The sequence below is a fragment of the Trachypithecus francoisi genome, unplaced genomic scaffold (assembly GCF_009764315.1).
Source record: "Trachypithecus francoisi isolate TF-2019V2 unplaced genomic scaffold, Tfra_2.0 Lachesis_group2, whole genome shotgun sequence".
NCBI lineage: Eukaryota > Metazoa > Chordata > Mammalia > Primates > Cercopithecidae > Trachypithecus > Trachypithecus francoisi.
Window position 1 is genome coordinate 154,259,452 of NW_022681465.1, and position 17,824 is coordinate 154,277,275.

A 17,824-nucleotide genomic window follows, 5' to 3' on the forward strand; every position below is an offset into this window, starting at 1 on the left:
TTACCTCAAGTTGAGGCAGTGGGCCTTCAATGGAACTGCTCAGAGCACTTGATCTGTGCTTCTTGCAGTCCGAGGGGCACTGTGGGCCTGTGTCTGACTCCCATAGGCTGGTGGCTGTTTTGGCAACAGAGTGGAGGAATGTTGAATATGCACTGGGATTAGCCTGTACTCTCAAGTTTGTTCAGGCAAGAGGTGCGTGAGAGCTTCCTGTGGACCAGGTGTGAACCATACAGAGCTGCCACTAGGCTAACACAGCAGCACCATGAGAAAATAGCTCTCCTTTGTCCAGATGCTTTGCTTCCATCTATCGGGAAGTAGTCGTTGTAATTTAGTTTGGAAAAAATACTTTACTGCCACCTGCTGGAAAAACATCAAAATAAATAACATACAAAACTACAGTGAGGATGATGTGAACGGCACCCCCTAGGGTACGGAGTGCACAACCTTGTCCCACAATAAAGGGTCGCTTGCAAATGGAGGAGTGTGAGAGTCATCTCAGGTCCTATCTGACAGGGCCTTTACAGAGATGCCCAGGTTTCAACAGACGAGTGGTTGGAGGTGTGTGGAAAGAAGTAAAGAACTACCAAAATAGCTTTACACTTAGACCAATAGAATTATGGGGGAGAAACCATCAGAGAAGGGGGATGGTGGTGGCCTCTGAGGTATCCATGAAAAAAAAGTCAGCTTTAAGCATCTACCTTTCCCAGGGAATGTCAAACCATCATACAAAGTTAACAACTTTCCTGCTCCTTTTTCTCCCTGCGTTCCCCAGATTTGGTTATGGTTAGTTAAGCTGGGAGGAGAAAGACCAGGCAGGTTAAAGATGACTATGGTCCCCTCTTTGGGGCAAGCAACGAGACAACTGTTCCCAGCTGAAAAAGAGGAAAACGTTTCACTCTTCGTGACTCAATGACAATAGGACTCTATTCCTAAGGAGACCACAGAACCCCTAAAACCCATGGAACCTGCCTGAGTTTTCAATTAGGTACATGACAGATCTACTCCCACTGCACAAATTGAAAGGCATGGCAAAAGACACAAAATAAAAGTTTGTTTTGAATTATAGCCCATGTGCTCCCTATGTTGAACATACTGTTTTTATATTATCAAGTGGGATCTAGAGAATATATCTTCCAAGGATATGTTCTGGAGTTCTTGATAGGGAAAATGGTCACTGATCAATTCATCTGTTTTTTGAGATCCCATACTTTGTGGGTACAGTATAAAAATGCAAGGGATGCCGGGCACGGTGGCTCATGCCTGTAATCACAGCACTTTGAGAGGCTGAAGTGGGAGGACCACTTGAGGCCAGGAGTTCAAGACAGTCCTGGGCAACATCGGGAAACCCATCTCTAAAAAAATTTAAAAAAAATTAGCTGGGCATGGTGGCATGTCCCTGTAGTCCCAGCTACTCAGGAGACTAGGGTAGGAATGCTGCTGGAGGTCAGGAAGTTGAGGCTGCATTGAGCCATAATCCAGACACTGCACCCCAGCCTGAGTGACAGAGCAAGGCCTTGTCTCACACACACATACACACAAAAAGGCAAGGGAATCCTTCCCTCTGGGAGCTTACATCTTAGGTTTCATACTCAGAGCAAAGTATTTATTACAGTCAGTTATGTCAACAAGAGCCTGTGTTGCATATGTGGGGCAGCTGAGGAAGTTTTTAACTCTCTTTGGATTTACTCTCAAAACTTTTACTCACTTACGATAAAGCTTTTGAAGCAATCATATTGCTCCTCTTCTCCAAGCATGGAATCACAGGTAAAGCTTTCATTTAAGATATTTAAAGAGAGATACAAGGCTAACTGCACAGGCTGCACCTTCACTGGGCTGCTCTGAAATCAGGCTCTGTTGATCCTGTTTGGCAGATTTGGAAACTTTTGTTTCACTTCACTCAAGTTTAATCAGGCTCCGAGAAATTAATTTGGATAAAACAATTCAACCCAGTGAACAGTGTCCGATTTGTAAACCATGATATGAATTTATTGACAAAAACTGTACAGCTAGTATAACTAGTCATAGTCATATGCCTTGGACAGTGCTTCTTACTGGGTATGTAGATTTATTCGAGAGACTCCCAGAACGATGGAAAGGCTACTGGCTGAGTTTGGAATCAGAGTATGGGCCTTTGTATGCTCTCAAAGGAGATCCAGAATTTAGGTTTACTAGGATATAAACTCCACGAAGGCAGGGATTTACTGATGTATCTTAAGAGACTAGAACATAGTAAGCATTCACTAAGTATCTGTTGAATGAGTGAGTGAATCTGAAATCAGATTTAACTGCCGTGAGAGTAAGTGTTGGTTCTGGTCATTAGAATCAGTTGCCTCATTCCTGGACAGAGTTCCTGGGAGCCTCATAGAACATTCTTATTCAGATTCTTCTGGTTTTAGACTCTTTATGGACCCCACCCTTCGGTTATGACAGCATCAACTGGGTATGTGACACTTAGGTTACAGATGGGTTAGTCTCTCTGATGAAATGTGGGAGACACTCTGGCCTCTGTAGCCCATTTACATATCATTTCATAGGATGACTTTATTTTTTTCAAATCTTGTCCCAAGTTCTATGAGGGTTCTTGTTTTACATTTTCCAGGTTACTGACTTCCAGCTCAGGCAGGTAAGGGACAACTGAATTGTGGTGGCTGCTATTTTTTGTGCAGGTGTTGATCTACCGGCAGTCAAGGAGGCCAAATGGAAGATCTCAAAGCCCTTAATAGACATAGCAAAGAAGAGATTGGCTGACTATTCACACCTTTGTGAGCTCAAGGGAGTTGTAGGTTTGGTCTGGGTAGCTATGCAAGTAAGTACCAACTCAAGTTCAGAGAGCTCATTCTTTCTGCCTCCTTTCAGCTCTGCCTCCGGAGCTGGCTGATTTTAGTATACGAAGCTCCCTGTGAGCCCGCAGCCTGTCGACTTCCACAGTCCCAGACTGTCAAGGTACCGAAGCCTTACAGTTCTTTCTGGAGTCTAGGTCAGGTTCCTAGGTGAAGGGGTAGGGTGGGGGCGGGCAGGACGCAGGTGCAGCCCCGTGGTACCGGACCTAACTCACATCTCTGGGAATGGGAACGGGAGTCACCGCTTAGGCCTCCCCCTGCGGTTTTTGGTTCAGGTCTCTGTGCTCCTCACCTGGATATGGGCGCCCTGGGTTTTTCTGGCCGCCTGCAGGGAGGGGCATGGCTTCCTCTGCAGAGACCAGAAGCGATCTCTGTGTTCCGGATTTTCCTCTTATCTTTCCTACTTCCTCTCCCCAGTGTCCTCTCTGCTTCCCAATCTCCCAAACCGAGGATCCCACAACCTGCCCCGGGCCCGCGCCTGGCTGCTCGCACCCTAACTCAGGAGCCCAAATGGTGGGAGACGAACCCGCGGTCCTCAAGCCTGCAAGACCCAGGGCCGCGGCCCGGGACGCTGTGGGGGTGGGGACCCTCGCCGCCCCGCCCCCGCCAGCGGCCCGCCCCGCCCCCTCCCACACACGTCACGTCCGGCCCAGCCTCCGCCCGCCCGTCGCTCTCCTCCCGCTCGCCGTTAGGGAGGCTCTGCACCTCAGCCGTCGCCTCTGTCGCCACTCCGGCCCCCTCTTCCGCGTCTCCGCCACCACCACCGCCGGGGATATCCGGGGGTCGCTTACCGGGCTGGCCCCGCGCCACAGCCGTAGCTTTAACCTCCCGTCAGCGGCCGCCCCAGGAAGAGGCTTCCCGGCCGCGGAGCCACTTGGGGCCTCAGTTCTCGCCCTCTTGCGGTCCCCGCGGGTCCTGGAGAAGCGGCTGCGGCCAGGGAACGGGGCATCGCGGTTCCAACGGTAGGTAAACGGGCGGGTACCCGCATTTGCGCATGCGCGGGTTGCAGGTCGCCGCGGCCCTTCGCCGCCTGTTGCCCCCCAGCACCGCCTCCCACCCGCGCCTGCTCCCGGGCGTTGCGTTTCGGGGTGTGGAGGACTCCAGCAGGTGGGGCGTTCCGTGGAGAGGGCCCCCTTTCCGCTGGAGAAAGAGGAAGATGAAGCCGTGCCGGGGGGTGTGGCAGCCTTGGATTTGCAGCGGCTGCAGTGCCGTGAGCGGGCGTGCCCCTCACCTCCAGCCCCTCCGGAGTAGATGGCGCGACACCCCACGTTTCTTTGCTGACCTATCCTGCCCGCTGGCGCTGCGCCTCTTCCCCGCCCACTTCCTTCATACTGGGCAGTGAAGTTGATATAGAAGAAAAAGGAGTGTGGTTTATTCTGGGCTCAACTGCGCCCCTTTTTAAGGTCACGTGAGATGAGTGGTTGCGGACTTCCTTAAATCGCTCAGAGAATATAGCCAAAATTGGGCTGCTGGTGCACTGGGGCCTTGTCTAGAATGCGCTCTGCATAGGCCAGGCTGGAGGGGGACACTTTGTATAACATTAGGGTTCACGTGGCACGCCTGGTTTCCTAGATGAGGTTGTAGGAAATGGAATCGGTTGGCACATTTGCGCAGTGGGAAACTTAAGCCCTTTTTGTTTGTAATCAGTTGAAATCAAACTGACTTTTAGAAAAATGGTGGATTATTTCTTTTGGTTCCCCGTTTCGCCTTCTAATCAATGAAAAAAGTTGGGCATTTACTTTGAAGGATCTGATAATCTAAAATGGTAGCCAAAATCATTACCAATAGTAATGCAGACTATTAATATTAACTGGGGTGCATCTGTTTAGAGAGACAAACATTAAAGGGTGGTTTTGAATTATTTGTCTTTTTAGAGCTGGATTAGTGTGAGGCTATTTTCAACCCTCCTTTTCTGGTAACCTTGAAATGCTTGTTGGCCTGGTTTTCTCACAGGTACTGTGCATTTACTAAATGCTTGTTGATGGAATTGAATGAACTGATAATTATTTGTATATCCACTGGGAGGCCCTTCTTACTTTTTTTTTTTCTCCTTGAGATAGAGTTTCGCTCTGTCGCACAGGCTGAAGTGCAGTGGAGCGATCTCGGTTCATTGCAACCTCCTCCTCCCGGGTTCAAGCGATTCTCCTGCCTCAGCCTCCTAAGTAGCTGGGACTACAGGCGCCCGCCACCACGCCCGGCTAATTTTTGTGTTTTTGGTAGAGACGAGGTTTCACTATGTTGGCCAGGCTGGTCTCGAACTTCTGACCTCAAGTGATCCGCCTGCCTCAGCCTCCCAAAGTTCTGGGATTACAGGCATGAGTCAACGTGCCTTGCCCCCTTCGTACTTTTTTAATCCATGCTGCTTTTAAAGTTGGAGTAATAGTTTCTCCAATTTAATATTATTACTAATTTAGACACCTGTGTGACACAGCTTACGTTCTTGGAAAATGTAGAAGGGGGCGTATTGCAGTGGCATAATTCATTGGGTGGTGTAAATGTTAGTGTGTTTTTTTATTAGAATATCATTGTTTTAGGACAGAAAATGGCTGAAATGACTCTGTTGACTTGTCAGTGTTTCCCCACCAATAAAATAACTGCTTTTATAATCATTTATTGATAACTTCAATCCATTGCTGCATAGCTCCTCCATCATCGTATACAAATTTTAAACTTGGGGACTATAATAGTATAAATTACTGTTTTTTTGTTTGGTTCTTTTTTTTTTTTGAGACGGAATATCACTGTTGCCCAGGCTGGAGTGTAGTGGTGCAATCCCAGCTCACTGCAACCTCTGCCCCCCAGGTTCAAACGATTCTTCTGACTTAGCCTCCCGAGTAGCTGGAACTACAGGTGCTTGCCACTGCACCTGACTGATTTTTGTATTTTTTGTAGAGACGGAGTTTTGCCGTGTTGCCCAGGCTGGTCTCAAACTCCTGACCTCAGATAATCTCCCTGCTTCTGCCTCCCAAAGTGTTGGGATTACAGATGTGAGCCACCTTGCCCAGCCATATGTTCAATTTTTTTGGGGGAGGGGGGGATGGAGTTTCGTTCCTTTTGCCCAGGCTGGAGTGCAATGGCACGGTCTCAGCTCACCGCAACCTTTGCCTTCCCGGTTCAAGCTATTCTGCTGCCTCAGCCTCCTGAGTAGCTAGGATTACAGGCATGTATAACCACGCCCGGCTAATTTTGTATTTTTAGTAGATACGGGGTTTCTCCATATTGGTCAGGCTGGTCTCGAACTCAGGTGATCCGCCCACCTCAGCCTCCCAAAGTGCTGGGATTACAGGCGTGAGCCACCGCGCCGGGTACATTCAATTTTTTGAGGAACTGCCTTATTCTACAGCACCTGTATCATTTTATGTTATCACTAGCAGTGCACAAGGGTTCCATTTTCTCCACATCCTTGCCAACAGTTGTTATTGTTTGCTGGTTGGTTTGTTTGACAATAACCTTTTTGGATTTTATTGTGTTTTTGATTTGCATTTTTCTGAAGGCTAGTGACAGACTTCTGCTTATTGACCTTTTGTTTATCTTCTTTAGAGAAATGTCTATTCAGACCCATTGCCCATTTTTGAATTGGGTTTTTTTGTTGTTGTTGTAGGTGTAGCTATTGTTTTTGAATTTATTTTCTAAATGAGTTAAAAGACCTAGCATTTCTGAAAATGAATACTCGATTTTTTAATCGAAGTAGAACATTTCTGTTTTACAGGTTATCCATCCAGTTGTTAAAAGAAAAATTTACCTGACCAGGTGTGGTGGTGCACAACTGTAGACCCTTGTACTTGAGAGGCCAAGGTGAGAGGATGAACCCAGGAGTTTTGAGGCTAGCCTGGGCGATATAGTAAGACCTTGTCTCTAAAAGAAAGAAAAAAATTTAAAAAAACCTTCTTAAATTTAACAGAGTTTAATTGAGCAAAGAATGATACGCAAATTGGGCACCCTTCTCAACCTAGAATATGTTCAGAGGGACTTCAGGTTTGCCATGTGGTAGGATAATAATTATGAACAGAAAAAGGAAAGTGATATATAGAAAATAGAAGTGAGGTACAGAAACAAACCGGATTGGTTACAGCTCAGCATTTGCCTTATCTGAACATTATTTGACAGTTGCCCACCTTTGACTAAAACTCTGTGATTGGTGTAAGAGTAGGTTACAGTCTCTTTACACATCCAGTTAGGTTACAGTTTACTAGGTATGAGAAACCTTTGGGCCAAATTTAAAATAGGTAAGGAAGCAGTTTTAGGCTAAACTAAATTTGACACAGTGAAGAGGCTGCTTTTATATCTGAAAATCGTTTTCAGTTACTTAGTGTTAATAGATCTATATTTAGGTCTTGACTAGAAATATATTGTACCAAGAACTTATTTCCATCACATCAGTGTTACGAAGGTGCATGCATTAAGTGAAGACTATATTTTCATCAATGAATTCATTCCTTTTTTTTTTTTGAGACAGAGTCTCGCTCTGTCGCTCAAGCTGGAATGCAAATGGCATGTGATCTTGGCTCACTGCAACCTCCGCCTCCCGAGTTCAAGCGATTCTCCTGCCTCAGCCTCCCGAGTAGCTGGGGATTACCAGCACCCATCGTCACGCCTAGCTGATTTTTGTATTTTTAGTAGAGACAGGGTTTCGCCATGTTGGCCAGGTTGGTTTTGAACCCCTGACCTCAGATGATCCGCCCACCTCAGCTTCTCAAAATGCTGGGATTACAGGCATGAGCCACTGTACCTAGTTTTTTTGTTTTTGTTTTTGTTTTTAAATAGAGATGGAGTCTCCCGGGCTCAAATGATCCTCCTACTTTGGCCTCTCAAGGTGTTGAGATTACAGACATGAGCCACCATAGCAGGCTAATGAATATATTCTTATGAAAGAACTTTCCTTTGTTAATAAAGTGTTTTGTAACATGGCTAGGAGTGGAGGAGGGGCTTACTTGATTAAGAAAAGGGAAGTGTGGTATGTGTATATGAACCTGACCACAGTTGGTGTTCGCCAAGCCGTAGAAAGGTTAGGGGTTTCTATAAGAGAGGCAGTAGGTTAATATGTAAGTAGCCAACTTTGATTCCAAATGGAAATAATAAAGGATATTTGGAATGGAATGTAATAAAGGCTGTTTTTTTTTTGTCTGTTTGCTTGTTTTCTTTATTTTGTGGGATGGAGTCTCGCTCTGTTGCCCAGGCTGGAGTGCAGTGGTGCGATCTCGCCTCATTGCAAGCTCCGCCTCCTGGGTTCACGCCATTCTCCTGCCTCAGCCTCCCCAGTAGCTGGGACTACAGGTGCCCACCACCACCACGCCTGGCTAATTTTTTGTATTTTTAGTAGAGACGGGTTTCACCGTGTTAGCCAGGATGGTCTTGATCTCCTGACCTTGTGATCTGCCCGCCTCAGCCTTCCGAAGTGCTGGGATTACAGGCGTGAGCCACCGTGCCTGGCCTGATAAAGGCTATTTTGATGTACCAACTCATTTCACACATTACACTAAATAGATAATAGTATTGAATTTACAAGAATTGTCAGCTGGGCACGGTGGCTCACACCTGTAATCCCAACACTTAGGGAGGCTGATGCAGGTGGATCGCTTAAGTTCAAGACTGAGTTCCACACCAGCCTGGGCCACATGGTGAAACTCTGTCTCTATAAAAACCACAAAAATTAGCCCGGCATGGTGGTGCACGCTTGTAGTCCCAGCTACTTGGGAGGCTGAGGTGGGAGGATCTTGACCCTGAGAAATCAAGGTTGTGGTGAAGCCGGGGCTGTGGCGAAGCCGAGATTATGCCACTGCACTCCTGCCTGGGCGATGGAGTGAGATCCTGCCAGAAAAAAACAACAAACAAAGAGAATAACTTATTATCAGATTACTAATCAGATATTTATTTAGCTCCTAAGTGCCAGAAATACGTTGAGGAGCAAAACCCAAGTAGTCATGTGGCTAATGGTTGCATAACAGTAAATTTAGTAAAAGTCATTGAACACTTGAATCTGGTGAATTTTAGTGTGTAAATTATACATTAATAAACCTATTTTTTAAAAAAAGCCCACTGGTGGACTTGTAGTGAGCTTATACTCTGTTGGTAGAAACAGCCATTAAACACAAAATGAATATGTAATAAAACTTGTGGTAGGCAAGGCTCACAGTGGCTCACACCTATAATCCCAGCACTTTGGGAGGCCAAGGGTGGAGGATCACTTGAGCTTAGGAGTTTGAGGCCAGCCTGGGCAACATAGGGACACTCTCTCTTTACAAAAAAAAAAAAAAATAGGCCAGGCATGGTGGCATGCTCCTGTAGTCCCAGCTACTCAGGGGCCTGAGGCAGGAGGATTGCTTGAGCCCAGGAGTTTGAGGCTGCAGTGAGCTATGATCGTGCTATTACATTCCAGCCTGGGGGACAGAGTGAGACCCTGTCTCAAAAAACAAAACAAAAAACTTGTGATGAATATTTTGGAGCCAAGGAATGCTACAGCCTAGAGAAATTAATAGATGAGGCCATTAAATTGAGTGGGTTGAAGAAAGCCTCTCCAGGGATGGGACTTGAGCTGATTATGGGAAGGAGGAAGCTTGGGAGAGTGTTTCAGGTCAGTGAACTAGCAAGTATAAAAGACCTAGGTTGAGGAAAATGTGGTACACTGACAAGATAATGACATTTACTAGATTTCTACTAGAGAAGGAAATATTGCAAGTATTTTATGCCTCGGCCTCCCAAAGTGCTGGGATTACAGGTGTGAGCCTCCGCACCCGGCCCATGCCTGGCTAATTTTTGTATTTTTTGTAAAGATGGGGTTTTACCATGTTGACCAGGCCGATCTCGAATTCCTGACCTCAGGTGATATGCCTACATTGGCCTCTCAAAGTGCTGGGATTATAGGCGTAAGCCACTGCGCCCAGCCTAATTTTGTATTTTTAGTAGAAATGGAGTTTCACCATGTTGGCCAGGCTGGTCTTGAACTCCTGACCTTTGGCGATCTGCCCACCTCAGCCTCCCAAAGTGTTGGGAGTACAGGTGTGAGCCATAACACTTGGCCGTTTTTTGCATATTTTATGGTCAAAGTTCACAATCTAGTGGGGAAGATACAGAAACAAAGTTTAACCACTGCTTTTTTGTTCATGTACCAGCTTCCCTTATTATTTTTTTTTCCAGTTTTTGTACAAGTCTGTGCAAAAAAAATATTTTAATCTCAGGAGACCTATTTGGCTAGACCAAGTTGTAGAATTGCTCGTAATACCGCTTACCCGAAAAAATGAAGTGTATTGTAGTTTTGCATTAATGAGCTATGAAAAATGATAAGCTAGTCGTCTTACTCCTATCAGTCTGGTAGGCCTTGCCTGTGTATGTTTTCAGTGGAGAAAAGGTGAAAGGTTACTAGAGTGGAGGAGTCTTGAAGAATCAAAATTTGTCAGAATTGAGATTATATGCACACACAACTGACTAGAACATGCATTATCTAATACATATATATGCTTTTTCAGATATGTTATTTATTTGAGATGGAGTCTTGTTCTGTCACCCAGCCTGGAGTGCAGTGGTGCAATCTCGGCTCACTGAAGCCTCCACCTCCTGGATTCAAGGGATTCTCTTCCCTCAGCCTCCTGAGTAGCTGGGACTACAGGTGTGCACCACCACACCTGGTTAATTTTTTTGTATTTTTAGTAGAGATGGGTTTCACCAGGCTGGTCTTGAACTTCTGACCTCAAATGATCAACCTGCCTCGGCCTCCCAAAGTGCTGAGGTTACAGGTGTGAGCCACTGCGCCGGACCTTTTTTAGATATTTTATATCATCTAAGTTATAGTGTTTTTTAGAAAGGGTCCATCATTGTGCTGATACTTTGGGGAGGCGCTAATTTAGCGAATAGTCACTTTGACTTAATAGAAAATCATGCAAATTAGTGGACTAGTGACTTTGGAGTGCCAGGGAGACTATGAGGTATCTGTGTTTAGACAGTTGAAGAAACTTCCCCAAGGATGACCTCTTGAAATAGCTGCCAGTAGTCAGTTCTAGAGTTGTATATGGTTCACACATCAGCATTTAAAAAACAGAGGAGTGGTAGAGGAATGTTTAATCCTACTTAGGAAGGTATGAGGAAAGGTGACACTTTAAATGCTTGTCTCCTGAGTAAAGAGTTAGCTTGTGGGCCGGGTGCAGTGGCTTATGCCTGTAATCCCAGCACTTTGGGAGGCCGAGGCGGCTGGATCACGAGGTCAAAAGATGGAGACCATCCTGGCCAACATAGTGAAACCCTGTCTCCACTAAAATTACAGAAATTAGCCGGGCGTGGGTGGCGGGCACCTGTAGTCCCAGCTACTCTGGAGGCTGAGGCAGGAGAATCACTTGAACCCGGGAGGCTGAGGTTGCAGTGAGCCGAGATTGCACCACTGCACTCCACTTCAGCCTGGTGACAGAGTGAGACTCTGTCCCGGCCTCCCCACCCCCCAAAAAAAGAAGCTTGTAATGAGCTAGAGCAAGATGGCTGCCAACAGGTTCCCTTTCCCAAATGCACTCCAAAGTCACTGGCCCACTAATCTGCATGATTTTCTATTAAGTCAAAGTGAGTATCTACTAAATTAGCTCTTCCTCAAGGATCAGCACAATGATGGACCCTTTCTAAAAAACTCTAGTGTAGATGATTTATTTGTGCAGGGGAATGTCGATTAGATTTTAGAATAAGGAGATCAGTTAGAAAGATAGATGAGAGGATTTAGTCACAAGTGATTTTTATCCGTTTATGTGACTTTGTTACTTTTGTTCTGATTTGAATAGCTTGACATCATGATTGGAGGTTATATGATAATTGACTGTGTCCGTGAAACCCTTTTGAGAGTTTCTCAAAATTAGCCAAGCTGTTTACCAGTAGATTATCTCCAGGAGTAACCACTTTTTATCTGAATACTTTGAATAAGAGAGGAATAATGAGCCATCTATGGGTGAAATGTGTTACGTATAGTGATTGTAACCTGTGAAATATATGTGCTATGTCTAGTACCACAATTTGACAACTGTAGTCCTACAAAATATGCTTGATTCCATTTTCATTGTAGTTTTGTGGAATCACCATGGAGGATTGTTCCTTCAAGTAATATGTTAAAGTGCACGTAGATGAACAGATTCTTAGGAATAGGTATATTAATATTTCCCACATTGTTGCAAGAAATAGCTTATACTCTTTTTTTTGGTTTTATTTTTTAAGGCAGTGAAATTCCCACCCTTTTGAGCAATAGAGCCCTCTTTAATTTAAAAACTTCCTGGTCCTGAATTCTGTGTTAGTTATACTTTGTATCTGATAAATTACTTAATGGCAAAGTGACTATGAACTTAATAACAGATTTAAGTGACTTGGTATTTTCCTGATTGTGTTAGTCCATTCTCCCACTGCTATAAAGAACTGTCAGAATAAAGAAAAGAGGTTTAATTGCTTCACAGTTCTGCATGTTTGGGTAGGCCCCAGGAAACTTATAATCATAGTGGAAGGGGAAACAGGCAAATGCTGTCTGCTGTTATTATCTATAGTATTCATATTGGTGCTCTACCCCTTTTTAAAGGCCCCCACTACTGATTTTAGTAGATAAAGTGTAAAGATTCTGTGCTATTAAGAAAGGTATGTTTCATTTGTCAAAAATCAGTTGATAGTTGATGCTATTTTGGTTAATATAGCTCTGCAGTATATTTGGAAGTTGGCTAGTGTGATGCCTCCAGCTCTGTTCATTTTCTTCAGGATTGTTTGTGTTAATCAGGGTTTTTACGTTTTTATACAAAATTTAGGGTTGTTTTTTCTGTTTCTTTGAAGAATGTTGTTGGAATTTTGATGGGGAGTGCATTGAATCTGTAGACCACTTTGGTTTGTATGGATATTTCAACAGTATTAAATTTTTCAGCCCATGGGGTGAAAAAGGGGTATGTTTGCTGCTATTATGTATGTGTATATTTGCGTATGTGAATGAAATTGAATGGAATGCAAAAGTACCTTGAGTCCCTGTAGAACTTAGGTTGATAGCTGGTGTATGAAGGTATGCTTTCTTGAATGTTACCCAACTTTGTTGATAATTGGTGTTTAATTGCATGGTTTTTGGGCCAGGAGTAGTGGCTCATGCCTGTAATCCCAGTGATTTAGGAGGCTGAGATGGGAGGTTTGCTTGAGCCCAGGAGTTTGAGGCTGCAGTGAGCCATGATTGGGCCACTGTACTCCAGCCTGGGCAACAGGGTGTGACCTCGACTCAAAGAAAATATATATGTATATATATGTGTATATATATAGAGCTTTGTAATCACCGTTATCTCATGGTGAGGTATATGATGTAAAATTCAACATCATTTCCTATTCCTTGTCAACAACACCATGCCAGGCAACTGTCACTTGTATTTAAAATAATTTTGCTGTTTGGGGCTGAGAGTGGTGGCTCATGCCTGTAATGCCGAGGTGTGCAGATCACCCGAGGTCAGGAATTTGATATCAGCCTGGCCGACATGGCGAAACCCCATCTCTACCAAAAAATACAAAAAAATTAGCTGTGCATGGTGTCACGTGCCTATAATCTCTGCTACTCAGGAGGCTGAGGCATGAGAATTGCTTGAGCCCAGGAGACAAAGATTGCAGTGAGCTGAGATCGTGTCACTGTACTCCATCCTGGGTGACAGAGTAAGACTCTGTCTCAAAAAAAAAAACCAACCAAACAAAAAAACCCAAAAAACCTTCTCTCTCTCCTTTCTCTCTCTCTCTCTCTGTGTGTGTGTGTGTGTGTGTATGTATAATTTTGCTGTTTGGATTTATAACAGTATGCTTTTGGAAATACTTGGTTATTTTTAAAGTCCACACATTGTATTCTCTTGTGTCAGTCCTTTTATTGAACTGCTGCTTTCTTTGCATTTTATTGATTCTATCTGCTAGGACATTTTATTAGAGCTCTTTGGGATATTTTTATATGGTGCCTGCTGCTGTTTTCCTTTTTCTTTTTTAGAATGTAATATTGTAGTTTAGGTGTTGCATTCATTTTCTAGGACTTTCATGACAAATTACTACAAACTAGGTGGCTCTAAAATAATAGGAAGTTTTCTCTCACAGTTAGGAGGGTAGAAACCCAAAACGAAGTGTCCACAGGGCAGATTCTAGGGGAGAATCTTTCTTTGCCTCTTCCAGCTTCTGGTGATTCCTGGCATTTCTTGACTTCTGGCAGTATAACTCCAGTTTCTCCCTGTCTTCACATGCTCCTTTCTCTCTGTGTGTCTCTGTGTATCTTGTCCTCTTCTTATAAGGACACGAGTCATTGGATTTAGGGCCTGCCCTAAATCTAGGATGATTTCCTCTTGAGATCCTTAACTAATTATACCTGCAAAGACCTTATTTCCAGATAAAGTCACATTATGCGGTTCTGGGTGGACATGAGGTTTGCGGGGAACACTATTCAACCCACCACAGATGTGAAGGGAGTGTTTACGTGATTTAAGCTCTGAAAAGGGGTAGAAAACAGGACTAAATAATGTCAACTACTTTGCAGTTTGCAGAAATGTTACCTTGGGCCACTCTCCAGTCTGAGAGTTCTTAGCAGTGTGCTCTAGATACAAGTCCCAAGTGAAAGATTAGCTGCTGGGGCATAGACCATAGGCCTGCCCTCTGGAAGTACCTGTTCGCAAGCTAGAAATAAGTGATGACCTAAAATGTATGTAAGACTATAAGGCCAGGCATGGTGGATCATGCCTGTAATCCCGGGACCTTGGGAGGCTGAGGTGGGTGGATTGCCTGAGCCCAGGAGTTCAAGACCAGCCTGGGTAATGTGGTGAAACCTCATTTTTACAAAAATTATAAAAATTAGCTGGGTGTGGTGGCCCATGTCTGTCTACTCAAGAGGCTGAGGTAGGAGGATCATGTAGGCCCGGGGAGGTTGAGGCTACAGTGAGCTGTGATCACGCCACTGCACTCCAGCCTATCTCAAAAAAAAGAAAAAAGACTATGGCCAGTTTGAGCACCAGATTATGACATTCTATCATACTATAAGTTGTGATAATTTACATGGAAAGATAGTATAGTGATTAAGAGCTCAAGAACTTTGAGAATCGCATTCTCTGGTTTCATATTCTGCCTCTGACCCTTATTATTTGGGTGGACTGTGAGTCAATTGGTGAGCCTCTGCAATGTCTAATTAAGGGTTAAAGAATACCTTAATACATGTAAAGTTCATGAAACTGCCTGGCATATAATAACTGCTCATTTAATGTTTGTTGCTGCTATATCCATCATCATCCTCAGGAGAGGGAGAAGCTCGTTGTCAGAAAGATTGATGCCTTCGATTGTTTTCCTACTGTTGAGGGTAAATTTTTACTGATGAATTCGTAGATTCCTACCTAGCCTCACCTTAGGAAAATGTGCTTTCAGGTTGTCCAGTTAGAGGTTGAGGGTAGTAGAGGACATGAGATGAGATAACAGGCTCCTGACTGGGAGCAGTAGCTTATGCCTGTAATCCCAGCAAGGTGGGAGAGATTCCTTGAGGCCAGGAGTTTGAGACCAGCCTGGGAAACAGAAGACTTCCTCTCTACTAAAAATACAGCTGGGCGTGGTGGTGTGTGCCTGTAGGCCCAGCAATTTGGGAGATTGAGGCAGGAGATTGCTTGGGTCCAGGAGTTTGAGGCTGCAGTGAGCCATAATTGCACCACTGCACTCCAGCCTGGGTGACAGAGTGAGACTCTGTCTCAAAAAAAAAAAAAAAGAAAAAAGAAAATAGGTTCTTGGTTTCATTAACGAGGCATTCTAAACACTGAGTAGCCATTTTAGTGATGTATAGAACTTGCTCCCTGACAGACTTTTGTAGTGAGTTTTCATCCCCCTTTATGTCATGAGGGTATCAGCTTGACTTTTAATGTAAGTCTGTTAAATACCTTATCTCTGACGTTAACTTTGAAGTTATTTTCAAATGGATAGATAGGTAGATTAACTACGTGTTTTAGCAGGCATTTCAGGATGTTTTGCAAGTAATTATCCACTAAAAGATTTGTTGTGGGAATGTGGTTTTCCTTACCTTCAGTTTTTAATGTTCCTCCTGGAGGTGTATGTTACTAATAACACTTCTTTGAAAACCACACTGATTGATACTACTCTTCTGCTTACCTGAAGTTTCTTGGGCAGAGTCCTGCAGTGTAGTTTACTGAGCTTATTAAAAGATTTGTTGATAGTGACTAGAATTCACAGAGGATAATCATACCATTAGAATTCACAGAGGATGATGAGATTAAGTATTAAACACTTTACCAAACAAGTTCCCCTCTCTCTCCCTAGTCTAATTGCTGGTCTTTTAGCATTATGCAAAGAAGAGAGGAGACGTTCTCTTGTTATCTCAGTTAAACTTAACAGCTGTACAGGTATTATTCTTTTTTTTTTTTTTTGAGACAGGGTCTCACTTTGTTGCCCAGGCTGGAGTGCAGTGGTGCAAACACAGCCCATTGCAGCCTCCACCTCCTGGCAGAAGTGATCCTCCCACCTCAACCTTCCAAGTAGCTGGGACTACAGGCACTACTATACCTGGCTAATATCTAAATTTTTTTTGTAGAGATGGGGTCTCACTATATTGCCCAGGCTGGTCTCAAACTCCTGGGCTCAAGTGATCCTCCCACCTTGGCCTTTCAAAGTGCTGGGATTATAGCCATGAGCCAATGCACCTGGCCTGTACAGGTAGTTTCTTATTTTATATAAAGAAACCTAGGCTCAGAGACATGGAAGTTGTTCACCATCATGTATCTACAAAATGATGGAGTTAGTATTTGAATCTAAACCTTTCTGGGTCTGTTCTTTTTACTCTTTTCGAACATATGCTATCGCTTCTCTAAATTAGGGAGCTCAGACAACCACTATGTTGTATACAAAAAAAGAAGAAAGTACTTAAGTATAATAGCAAGCTTAAATCGTATCTTTGATTCTTTGATCTTTTGAAAATACTTCCATGTTTAGTTCTGAGTATGTGAGGAAATGAGTAAGGAATGGGATGGGGTAGGGTGTCTGCACATAATTGAGGAAAATGGATTATTTGAATGGTGTAATCCTTGAAGATGTGTCCTGTCACATATCCTCCTTTGCAATTCGTTTATTTATTTATCTTCAGCAGAAAGATTCTTCTCCAGTTTTCCATCATCATCTGAAACCTTTGCAAGGTATTGCCTTTAGGTTACAGATACATTTTTCAGACAGAAGAATAACTTTCAATATAGGTAATGTCTTAAGAGGACTTTACTGCTGCTTCTGTTAATAGTCTCTTCTGACAGTTAAAGATGTTGTGGGAAATTGAAGTAATTGTTTTTATCTTGTAGATTAACTGCTGAAGTACTGATCGAGTTCTGCATTTCTTCAATGAGGAACTACAGGCTGATCTTCTGCCATAATCTCAAACAGCCATAAATGACAAAAGAATGCTTGCTCAGTGAGGGTAGCTGTTGCAGAAGCCATTTTTTAAACTTAGGTATTTAAGTCCTGAAAGGTAAGTTTTCAAAATGGTAACTATCTCCTGCTCTATAAATCCATAGAGGTTTTGGAACTTGCCCCTGTGGCTGCTATTTGATTTAACTTGAGATTTTATAGTTCTTAGCTGGCACCAGATACGTCGAAGAATGGATGTTGCTTGTCTGAGACTATGTAAATGTATGGCATTTTGCTATCTTAAGTTAATTTTTTCTTTTCTTTTAAGTTGGCTGCATTGTTTCCTAGTCATGTTGTGACATTCTTGATCCAGTGGGTATACACTTGATCCAGTGGACCTTATTTTTGTGAACTTATGAATTTTAGTAGACTTATCTTTGTGATTTGCTATCTTTCTCTTGCAGTGTGAAAGAAATTGTTTTTCTGGGGTGATGGAAAAAAGACCAGCTGGTGTCATGTTGTTCGTTATCAACCTTTGAGTTTTTCTTTCTTTTACAAATACTCTTTTCCTACATAAAGTAATAAATGTGTAATGTGTTTATTTTAGAAAATAAATTTTTCTTGGGATTACTTGTTCTCTTATGTGTCAGATACTGGAA

At 43.6% G+C, this 17,824-nt stretch overlaps 1 protein-coding gene across 13 annotated transcripts in view; it reads left to right on the plus strand.

The window, feature by feature from the left end:
- Nucleotides 1-17,824, plus strand: part of FAM13B (family with sequence similarity 13 member B) — a 111,618-nt gene that overhangs the window by 19,290 nt on the left and 74,504 nt on the right. For 9 of the 13 annotated variants that reach the window (XM_033181108.1, XM_033181112.1, XM_033181118.1 and 6 more), the window contains exons 1-2: nucleotides 3,663-3,802; nucleotides 17,120-17,286. The gene's annotated coding sequence lies outside the window, so the exon portion shown is untranslated. Of the gene's footprint in view, nucleotides 1-3,495; nucleotides 3,803-17,119; nucleotides 17,287-17,824 lie in introns of those variants that run through there. The other 4 variants (XM_033181116.1, XM_033181121.1, XM_033181119.1 and 1 more) reach the window with 4 other exon arrangements.